Source organism: Periplaneta americana, chromosome 3 (assembly GCF_040183065.1).
Source record: "Periplaneta americana isolate PAMFEO1 chromosome 3, P.americana_PAMFEO1_priV1, whole genome shotgun sequence".
Classification (NCBI taxonomy): domain Eukaryota; kingdom Metazoa; phylum Arthropoda; class Insecta; order Blattodea; family Blattidae; genus Periplaneta; species Periplaneta americana.
In genome coordinates, this window is record NC_091119.1 from 160,055,927 (window position 1) to 160,066,542 (window position 10,616).

Genomic DNA, 10,616 nt, shown 5'->3' on the forward strand with positions numbered 1-10,616 from the left:
ATCAATCCGGCAGTCCCGAAATGTTAGCGTCAGGTGTTCACGCTCATTGCGGAAAAAAATGTGCTGGTGTGCCATCATGCATGAACCACATCTGTAATCTTTGCTGACATGGCACATACTCCAGCAAGGTAGGCAATACGTTAATAAGAAAGTCCTGATAACGAGCCCCAGTTAATATCTGTGGTAGCACGTATGGCCCTTAATCTATCGCCAAGAACGTGTTCCTATAAGTTCATTGATAATCGGTGCTGATTGCTTGTTTCTTCAACTGCATGGGAATTTTCATCAGCCACACATGCTGATCACGAAAATTCACATCATCATCTCTGCTGAACCCCGCTCATATCCACAACCAGACTTTTGTTTTCAGTATTCCTTGCAACTTATCATTATTCCATGCCAGAGATGTTAACTACGGTATGATTATCTGGTAGTTTGCTCTATTGTAGGGCAGAAAAATGCATTGCCATAAATGGACGTCACATTGAGCACCTCCTATGAACAAGTGTTCAGATCTCAGAAAGCATGTGTTGTAGAACCAATGTTTATTAGACATTTTTTCTTGATTTCATGCATACTATCACCTCCTAAAATATTGTATACTTTTTAACACCCTGTATTTGCATGGGTTTGCAGTAAAGGGCCTGCCCTTGGGTAGAACACTATGAATGAATGAGTGCTCTTTCTACCATTTCAAAGTTGCTATCATTACATTATTACTTATAGTATAAAATATTTCATGTTTGATCAGATTAAAGCAGCAAGTCAAGAAAAGCTTCGGGTGAAGAGTAATTCATATTACATATGTTTTATATTAAATTCAGTGATGTTCAAAACTTTTAAATCTATAAATACATTAATATTTTAACTTTTTCTGACCTTTTAGTGCATGAACTTCAGCAGTCTATATGCAGACTTTTTCAAAAGATTGTAAAAAACAAACTTCTTTGGGTGGTAGGACAGGATAAGGAATGTATGTCTCCTGGAGCTTTCTTTCAGAGTTACGTCATTATAGAAGTATTAACCCTGAAAATAAACAAGCTACTTGAAAATAGCTAGAGGTCCTTTTGGACTTCCGTAACTGTGTCCGTGTTTCAAAAAGATTGTAAAAACTTTGTGGTAAAACAGGACATTTGAAGCAGTTTCAGATAGAGAATGCATGGTTATCAAGCACCAAAAAGACCTTTAATTTCAAGAAAATTTCCTACTCGCAGGTTTACCACCTTTACAATGACAGTTCTAAAAAGAGGCTTCGGCTGACATGCACACTCTATCTAATGCGGCTCAAAATTTCCTGCCTTACCACTCCACGAAGTTTTTACAACTTTCTGAACCACTCTACAGGGTAATTCACGAGAATTTGCCGCCATTTACGAAGCTTATTTTCTATGGCATTCTGAGAAAAAAATCATATAAGCATGTTTCCTAATCTCAATATTTTCAGAGTTACACTAATTTGAAGTTGTTAGTAAAATATCTTTCTTCTTTAGTTTCAAGATTAAAAGAATATTAGAAATAGAAAAAAAAACTATTCAGAAGTATCATTTCATTAATCGACTAGTGTTCTTAAGCTAAAAATATGTTGTAAATTGCTTTGTACAGATTTTGTTTTTCAATGTTTAACTAAAAAATACATTATTCTTACGCACTTACCACACAATTGTTACAAATTACGTCACTCTTACAAATTCTTCAAGATTGTACATTAGGATATATAATTAAACTGTACAGAATCAAGTTCCTAAAGTCGTATGATTAGTAACAATTTTAATTTCCATGATTTATTCTCATCTCTAGTTTAGGCAGCAATATTTGTTTAAACATGCACCCTCCTGTACTTCGGATCACGAAACGTCTTGTACCAAGAAACATGTTCTAAGGTACATGATGCTATCGGTTTTTATTTTTCTTTTATTCTAAGATCATGCCGCGAAGTAAGTCTGGAGTTAAGAGAACCCCAATTGATCCGGATGCCTTGAAAAAAGCTGTTGAAGCGGTTATGGCTCCCCCAGGAATTAAAATCTCAATCAGAGAAGCCTGCAAATGATGGAAAATACATTTTTTTAAATTATTGAGAGTTTCTACAGCTATATTTCGACCTGTATTTCCTGTGTTCCAATGATTCAAGGTACACGAACCTGTTGTACCATGGAAAATTTCACACATCCCTTCATTTTACTTTTTTCATCTTTAATAGTTCTGTAAAACAGGAAAATATCTATTAGGAAGTTTTAAAGGAATCTTCAATAATTATTTCAAACATTTTTCATTTGAGAAAATTCATTTTCCAAAATTAAAAAAAAAACATAATTAAATGTGAAAAATGATTCAAAGTACAACAGTCTCCCCTACTATTGAAGGCCGTTCCTACGTACGAAGTTCGGTATGCAAGTAAATTGAATTAAATAAAAAAGTGTTACTATTTTTATTTTATTAATATGTTTTTGCATATTCTGTTCACGAAATAGGCTTAGCAAATATTACAACTGGATCCATCTTTTCAGATAATTTCCCTCACTCCTCGCTTATGAAATTGTCAACAGCTGAAACTTATTAATAGTATTACTTACGACAGTTAAAATACGTAGATTGAAAAACGTTCTTATCAATTCCTGTGGACCCATAGATTCAGAAATACTTCAGTACAAAATGTTTTCAACCATTAACGTGTTTATGTCACACAAATGTTAAAGACTAATTAACTTATTATACATTTATTCAAAGTCGATTTTAGAAGAGGTACCGGTACGTAATTCCAATCGTAATTGTGTGTTGAAATTAAATGCGGTAGATCAAATCCTTTGCAATGTTTACTATGTGAGTGGCTTGGCATAGGCCTAAACCCGTTACGAGGTCGTTTGGGTAAATCATAAATAAAGGCACAATACAATCAACAACTGTCAAAATAGGATCAGCAGCCACGATATCCCGTTGGAGCTCTGGATCTTCCCTGAGCTGCCTAGGCAACGTTGCCGCTGTAATTTTGGAAACTCATATATCCCAATAGTTTACACATACCGCGCAGTAAATCTCCACCAGCTGAGAGCGTTTTCTCTAAACACGTATTTCGCGCATTCACTGGGCCTGTTGTAAATATTCTTGATGTATAATTAAACATAACGCAATAACCGTTGAGGCTTACACTGATACGAATTTCCAAAAAAACGTTTTCTGCTACAAGAGAAACTATTACTAATTCTAGTTAACTGAAGTTCCCTGAATCCGAATCTGTATCCATGTTTTCTGTATCACGTCAGGTTTTTCTGTAATTTTGAAAAGGAAAATGAAAAAACGTCAAAATTGGCAAAGTTAATTATATATATGGCACATATAATATTGTAATCGAACTTGTTGTATGACTGCTTTTAGATATTGAAGATTGTTGAATCCAAGCCTGTATTCATACTTTCTATATCGCGCCAGGTTTTTCCGTAATTTTTGGAAATAACGAAAAACTTCAAAATTTTAACAAGAATTTCAAAAATGTCAAATGAGGTATATTATTTTTAAAAACATATTTTAACGCCGTGATATAACATTCTAGAGTTTAAAATTAATTATTAAATCTTAAATCATTAATAAAAATATTTTATTAATGAAAAAATAATATATTTTATTATGTATTTACATTAATAAAAATTACTTTTATATGATTAATGTAATACTATATTATTACCCAGTTACATTAATGTTACATAATATATTATTTATTATTAATTGTTATAAGTAATTATTAAAAATTACTTACATCCATTCAGATGTCCAAAATGTCGCTCGAAACGTTGAGCCGTTTTGGAATTCTGCTCTTTGGCTGTGCACTTCAATAGGAAGTAATTTTATTGCACCATTTAAGAGACTTTCTTTCCACAAAATAAAAACACATTTAATTCTTATACCTACCAGTTTCAAGTAATGACATACGAATAAATTTGGAAATGAAGTTTTTTTGTCAAGTGTCTTAGCAATATTAAGCAAGAAAAATGAAATTTATTGATACACTGTTCATAATTTTTTATTTATGTTTTATAATATTTTAGTCTAAATTACCAGCTTTAACATAATAATAATATGTATCAAATATGAATGAGGTCTCGCCCACCTCGTTATACTTTGCTCGACTAGTATGACTAGTCAGTTTGTGTTTATACCATTAAGTACGAGAAAAATTCGTACCGGCACCGGGAATCGAACTACGAGAGGAGTTCGGCCGGCGTCGTGAATCGGGTCCCGGCATAGCTCAGTTGGTTAGAGAGCACTCAGCGCGCACAGCTGAGAGGTCCTGGTTTCGATTCCCGGTGCCGGTACGAATAATAATAATAATAATAATAATAATAATAATAATAATAATAATAATAATAATAATAATAATAGTAATAATAATAATAATAATAATAATTTATCTAAGGATACATAGGTCTACTAATTTCAGTATTTAGACATTTTCATTAATTTCGAGAAAAAAAACGTTATTTTTATAAAATTGCACGTGATGAAACGAAACTACATTTATGAACTTTGTAACTATCTATAGTGAGGAACTGAAAAATATAGACAGTTTCTCTGTAGCAAAATGATTGCATACCAGTGTTAGGTTAACGACTTTGTGTCAACTTGGCGGTTAGGCCTATATAGGTACAACGGACGGAAATATCATATATACTTCGGTACATCATGATAATATGACAGATTTGATGTTAGTAAGATAGTACTTCCACAAGATGAGTTCGAGGATGTTGCAGAGACTTATTTGATACTAGCCGTACCCGTGCGCTCCGCTGCACCTGTTAGAAATAAATATAAAGTTATTACATAATTAAAATAGGACGTTTGATCCAGGGAACAACTTTTACAACAGCGCAAGATAATATGCTTCGCCCATTACCCATTTTTTTTTGCATTGCATTTATTGCATATATATTTTATGTATTTTACAACGATTCAATTGAGCACAGTTAAAATTTGAATTATAAAATAATGGATTGCTAAGCTAACATACTATTACTGCATTCTAAATCAATACTCTCGTTGTTCGTTAATTCTCTGAGATTAAAATGAGTGTACATAAATATTATTTTAAGAAATACAGAAAACGAATGTACAAAATAGCCTATCAAATTTTCTGTGCATAAGAAGCTATTTTAATCTTACCTGTCCTCGATTTACTCAGACGTTACTGTAATAACACTATAGCATTATGTCCATCTAGAGAAACTACACTTTCCAATGGTGAAATAATAATTAATTATACAAATCGGTTAATTTAGCTTCTGATATTACTTCATACACACACAGAAACATTTCTGTAGGCTATGTTTAATAGCTTTCGATTGTTGATGTCCAAGGCCCCTGTTTCGATTGCTGTTGTCCAAGGCCCCTTATAGACGAAGTCATTTGTTCTTAATTCATTGCACCGTCTTAGATGTCGTTACTTTAATTTTAAAACTCATTTATCTCCTTAACTATCAGTCCTATCAAACTTTTATAAAGAATAAAACTTATCAGAAACCATTTTTCAAAGACCTTTTGTCATGTAACATTTTTCACAGAAATCAATAATAAGCGATATATTTCGATTTATTTAATTCAGGCCTCCTTATAACCCCCTTTTAAATAAAGTATTTTGAATGCCATATAGCCTAAAATCTAAGTTACAACGAACTTAATTTATATTCCAATTTTCATATAAATCGGTTCAGTCATTATCGGTGAAAAGGTAACAAACATACTGACAGACATACAAAAAAAAATTTCAAAAATGCTATTTTCGGTTTCAAGGTGGTTAATTATATACGTTAGGACCAATTATTTTTGGAAAATCGAAAATTACCAGAAAAATTTCGGCTACAGATTTATTATTAGTATAGATTATCCTTACAGTTGGGGAAAACCTCGAAAGAGATCTGATCAGAATCAAGAATCTGTTTCTTGAAACGACTACTTTGACTAGGAAAACAAATGGCGAGTATCAACTTGGCAGAATTTATATAGGATCCGGCAGAGAGATGTGCGATTATAAAAGCCTGACAAATTAAATTTTTGTGTCAACGATTCAGTTAATGTTCCTACACCGCCAACAATCAACGCATGCAATGCCTGATCCAACTGTTGTAACCGATATAATTAAATCGTACTTCACTACATAGAGTTCAATTCAAATTAATGTGCATACCGGTATCGAATATTTGAAAACAGTAATTTATAAACAATTTCATTTTGTGTGCTATATTTTCCATGTTATAATTTAGCAATCGTGAATAAAATGTTTCCGTTTTAAATTTTGTATAGTTTTGAGTATGAAGGTGTTAAATTCAACCCTAATTTATCGTATTTCGTTGCACGAAATTTTCAAACGATTACTGAGATCTAGGTACACATTTACAGCTTAAATTGTTCCAATTTTTCCATACATAAAGGCTATACACTCGTTTCGTTGTACATTTCTCTTAGATAGTAAACTCCAGTAATAGCTATAACACACATTCTTCTAGTTAAGTTATTCAATTTTGTGTACCGAAAACAAAAACAGAGGCATCTTTATTATAAAAATATTGACGCAAATGTGATTTTAAAAAGTCAATAAATAAAAAATTGCAGTTGATGTGTCATAATTCCATTTAGTAGCGGTTGCTCCAGTTGTTTTTTTTTTTTCGTTTATTTTATGACGTCTTATCAACTGCTTTAGTTATTTATCGTCTGATTGAAATGAAACTGATAATGTCAGCGATATAAGAGTCCATAGTACAGAGCCTAAAATTACCCAGCATTTGCTCATAATGAGTTGAGGGAAAATCCGGAAAAACCTGAACCAGGTACTTGTCCCAACCAGGATTTGAACCCGGGCCCGTTCGTTCCACGGTCAGACATCCTAACCGTTATTCCACAGCGGTGGACTCCTCAGTTGGTAGCGTGTATCAATTTTGGTAGTGAATTACTCGTGTTGTTCATAATGTCTATATTGGTAATGAATTACTTGTGTTGTTCATAATATCTATATCGATAATGAAATACTCGTGTTGTTCGTAATATCTATATCGGTAATGAAATACTCATGTTGTTCATAATATGTATATCGGTAATGAAATACTCGTGTTCTTCTTAATATCTACTGTATATCGGTAATGAAATACTTGTGTTGTTCATAATATCTATATCGATAATGAAATACTCGTGTTCATAATATCTATATCGGTAATGAAATACTCATGTTGTTCATAATATGTAGCTATCTTAATATCTACTGTATATCGGTAATGAAATACTTGTGTTGTTCATAATATCTATATCGATAATGAAATACTCTTGTTCATAATATCTATATCGGTAATGAAATACTCATGTTGTTCATAATATGTATATCGGTAATGAAATACTCGTGTTCTTCTTAATATCTATATCGGTAATGAAATACTCATGTTTTCATAATATCTATATCGGTAATGAAATACTCGTGTTTTCATAATATCTATATCGGTAATGAAATGCTCCTGTTATTCGTAATATCTATATCGGTAATGAACCTACTCTTGTTCATAATATCTATATCGGTAATGAAATACTCATGTTGTTCATAATATGTATATCGGTAATGAAATACTCGTGTTCTTCTTAATATCTATATCGGTAATGAAATACTCGTGTTTTCATAATATATATATATCGGTAATGAAATACTCGTGTTTTCATAATATCTATATCGGTAATGAAATGCTCGTGTTTTCATAATATCTATATCGGTAATGAAATGCTCCTGTTATTCGTAATATCTATATCGGTAATGAATTACTCGTTTGTTCATAATATCTCTTTGGTCAGCGGAAAAAGGCACATAAGTAAAAAAAAGTCGATTTTTCTAATGTACCCAATCTCACAAGTCTAGTACTTTTTCTAATTTTTGAAATAATAAAATGTCTTGTATTTTAAATTGGAAAGGGCCTTATTTTAACCAACATATATGAATTTTATTATTATACTTATACTGGGTGTTCAGTTCAAAATGTGTCATGGCTCGCTGTATGTTGTCATGTAGCTAGTCGATGAGCCTAGAGAATTCAATCTTCCTACACTTCCGCAGAGGTGTATTCCATATGTGCCAGAGAAGTTTCCTAGCAAGTACGGCGTTCATTCAGAAGTGTACTTACCGATACGTACGGTAACGTCGGTAATTGCAGGATTGTGAACTGTTTCGAAACATGTACTGAGGTGAGTTGTTTTGTTACTGTCGGGATATGTGGAGAGGGTTAAGACGTTTACTTACGTATTTGTTGACATTAACTTCGACGGTCAACATGGACACGGAGCATTTGATTTGTGTTGTGCAATGTTGCCGTACGCAACCGATGACAACAAATACCCTGCGTACGACTTGCCCGCGCAAAACACAGTTCGAAAGAGGTTATGGTAGCACACAGACCGTACAGACCGCCATCTGTTGCTACGACGTTCAAGTTATACTGTACACGTTCTCAAGTTCAGATGGAACGCCTTGATTAATAGACAACTTCTCTGACATAAAAGCTGAAACTCGCTTCAAATCGCTGACTCATCAACAGTGACGTCATGACACACTTTGAAATGAATACCCAGTATTCAGTTAAGAGTAAATTAAGAAGAAAGTCTCGCCTGAAAAATTATTCTTTTTGACTGATGTGCCTTTTCCCGCCGACCAAAGCTATATCGGTAATAAAATACTCTTGTTGTTCATAACATCTATATCGGTAATAAAATACTCGTATTGTTCATAACATCTATATCGGTAATAAAATACTCGTGTTGTTCATAATATTCATATCGTAATTAATTACTCGTGTTGTTCATAACATCTATATCGGTAATACAATACTCGTGTTGTTCATAATATTCATATCGTAATTAATTACTCGTGTTGTTCATAACATCTATATCGGTAATACAATACTCGTGTTGTTCATAATATTCATATCGTAATTAATTACTCGTGTTGTTCATAACATCTATATCGGTAATAAAATACTCGTGTTGTTCATAATATTCATATCGTAATTAATTACTCGTGTTGTTCATAACATCTATATCGGTAATAAAATACTCGTGTTGTTCATAATATTCATATCGTAATTAATTACTCGTGTTGTTCATAACATCTATATCGGTAATACAATACTCGTGTTGTTCATAATATTCATATCGTAATTAATTACTCGTGTTGTTCATAACATCTATATCGGTAGTACAATACTCGTGTTGTTCATAATATTCATATCGTAATTAATTACTCGTGTTGTTCGTAATATCTATATCGGTAATAAAATACTCGTGTTGTTCATAATATTCATATCGTAATTAATTACTCGTGTTGTTCATAATATCTATATCGGTAATAAAATACTCGTGTTGCTCATAATATTCATATCGTAATTAATTACTCGTGTTGTTCATAACATCTATATCGGTAATAAAATACTCGTGTTGTTCATAATATTCATATCGTAATTAATTACTCGTGTTGTTCATAATATCTATATCGGTAATGAAATACTCGTGTTGTTCATAATATTCATATCGTACTTAATTACTCGTGTTGTTCATAATATCTATATCGGTAATAAAGTACTCGTGTTGTTCATAATATTCATATCGTAATTAATTACTCGTGTTGTTCATAATATCTATATCAGTAATAAAATACTCGTGTTGTTCATAATATTCATATCGTAATTAATTACTCGTGTTGTTCATAATATCTATATCGGTAATGAAATACTCGTGCTGTTCATAATATCTGTATTGGTAATAAATTACTCATATTGTTCATAATATTCATATCGGTAATTAATTATTCGTGTTGTTCATAATATCTAGGCCTATATCGGTAATGAAATACTCGTGTTGTTCATAATATCTGTATTGGTAATGAAATACTCGTATTGTTTATAATATCTATATTGGTAATGAATTACTCCGATATATATATATATATATATATATATATATATATATATCGGTAATGAATTACTTGTGTTGTTAATATCTATATTGGTAATGAATTACTCGTGTCGTTCATAATCTTAAAACACTTCAAGAAATGCGAGTCTTTGTTCATTTTCCCCTTAGCCTTCCCAAGATTTTGTATCAGCATGAAGCGTTCATAGATAAGAGAGCTCCTTAGTGATGTCAGCATGACAAAATTTCCCAAATAATAAGCACATGCCATAATGCATGCATTTAAGCTCTGTGGCACGGACATAAATATCACCTTTCCCTATCCGGAGATTAAACCCGGCTAGGCTGAATTTGTAGCCAGCAAAGTTACCGCTTCCGCCAAACTGAGGGCATTAGCTTATATTTTAAAACCATTAATTAGTGATGATGGAAGTCGTAATGTAATTGTAACTGCTCTCCCCATTATAATTTTCTTCATAGTAATACAATTCTAATTGGAGGATTTTAATAATTGTTCACTGTCATTAAAATATTAGCTGAATGCAAGTAATTACTTTGTAAGATACTGTAGATTGAATAATCAATGTTATAAATGTAACCTAAATGTAGTTAACTGTCCGCATTGTACACTGCGAATTTCAGTAAATCAGATGGCCTAGAAGGAGAATATACGTTTTTGGAATACGGTTAATAAATGC